At 45.4% G+C, this 1719-nt stretch overlaps 1 long non-coding RNA gene across 1 annotated transcript in view; it reads left to right on the top strand.

The window, feature by feature from the left end:
- The window catches only part of LOC107184165, a 46068-nt gene that overhangs the window by 186 nt on the left and 44163 nt on the right, over positions 1–1719 (top strand). Inside the window, exon 1 of the long non-coding RNA XR_001514991.1 lies at positions 1–325. This exon is cut by the window's left edge and continues 186 nt beyond it. This is a non-coding gene — a long non-coding RNA (uncharacterized LOC107184165). The remainder of the gene's footprint in view (positions 326–1719) is intronic.

The raw sequence follows: 1719 nt of genomic DNA, 5'->3' as shown, positions 1-1719 counted from the left end.
TCCCTTCTTCCCTCCCTCCTCACCACACCACCCCCAGTGAAATCCTGGCACCCAGAGAGCACTCCTTTCAGCCGGAGATCCAGCCGCTGTCCCCTGGCAAAAGAGGCCCAGTGCTGAGCCCTGGGCAAGTGTCTGCAGACATCGCTGCCCCTCCTCCCTGATTAGTTTCCCTTACCAACAGAAACCATTTCCTTTTGTCACCAAAACTAGGTTGCATCCAAAAGTTTCTCACAGGCTTAAAAAGGGAAAATGGACAACCGTTACACAGAAGAGCCCACAAAAGCTGCAGCAACACACAGAGGGGTAAAGGAGCAGCCAGACACAGGTAAGACCCCAGAGAAGTGAGGACAGTCTGTGGCCTCCCGGGCCTGTCCCTTAGGGGTTCAGATCTCTTCCAGGTGCTCCATGTCTGTAGGGCACTTAAGGTTGGATACAGTTTTGATGGGCAGAGCGGATGCTTGGTAGTTGGGTTTTGATTTGTTTCCAAGAAAGAGGAAAAGGGGAAAGGAGTAATTTTGATGTGGGGAAAAGCCAGGAGGGAGGAAGAATAGGCAAAAGAGACATCCTGGAAGGGCTCAAGGGGTTGGGTGCTCAATTTCTGTGGCTTTGACTGTCCTCTCCTAGGCAGGATGGCTGACATCCCCCAAAACACTGCTTCTCGTCCAGCCAAATCCAAGGTCACTGCAGGCCTTCCCAGGGTGAACTCTAAGAGAGCCCTTTGTAAAGAGGGGCTGGTGTGTTTGCCTGTGGGGGACATCTGGCTTCTCTCAGCACAACACTTGTCCTCCACTATCTTTGGTTTGAGAAATACCAATCTTTTAAACCCCCAGGAGAACAGTAGAGAAGAGGAAGTGAGAAAGTATTTACATCTTATCTACTTTCCTTTTTCCCCCCTGTATGTCTGTGCCATGGTGTCAGGAGTGGTTTGAAAGTATCTCTGAGAAGCTTCTGATACTATAAAAATGGGTCAGATACTTCTGAGACTTTGGCACTTACCTCTCCTAAATTCTTTCTTCTCTTTCTCCCACACGGAAAGGTTTAGAGAGACAGGCCAATTTCATTCACCTCCTAAGCTGGCTTGAAGAGCTAGAAAATGAAAGGTTCCTGCAGCCACAGGAAAATCTTATATTTCAGAATTCCTAAAGATTTCCTCCATAGATCATCTATTACCTACAACCTTGGGGGGGAGGGGGGGGGTTCTTTTCTGACAGATAGTTTATTGATTTCAAGAAGGAATGCCTGTGCTTCAGGTGACTGGATTTTTCAAAACTCAGTTGTATAATTGCAAAAAATGAAGCAATGTTTACCCCATTGAAGCCTTTCACTGACCTCCAGAGAGGAGCTTGACATCTCAAGAATCTCCTAATATTGATTTTCTGTTAACCTTCTCCTTGCTAAAGAAACTCCGTGACAGGTTGCAAATCCTAGGCAATTTAGGGAAAAGTTTCTTGGAGCTTAACAAAGCTGTCATTTTCAGCATACGCAAAAAATGAAGCAATGTTTACCCCATTGAAGCCTTTCACTGACCTCCAGAGAGGAGCTTGACATCTCAAGAATCTCCTAATATTGATTTTCTGTTAACCTTCTCCTTGCTAAAGAAACTCCGTGACAGGTTGCAAATCCTAGGCAATTTAGGGAAAAGTTTCTTGGAGCTTAACAAAGCTGTCATTTTCAGCATACCGGATGACTTTTTTTTTTTTTTTTTTTTTTATATTTTTC

The sequence above is a fragment of the Myotis davidii genome, unplaced genomic scaffold (genome assembly GCF_000327345.1).
Source record: "Myotis davidii unplaced genomic scaffold, ASM32734v1 scaffold1471, whole genome shotgun sequence".
NCBI classification, from domain to species: Eukaryota; Metazoa; Chordata; class Mammalia; order Chiroptera; family Vespertilionidae; genus Myotis; species Myotis davidii.
Note: the sequence above shows the minus strand (reverse complement) of the source record. Positions and strands in the feature narration are given on the sequence as shown.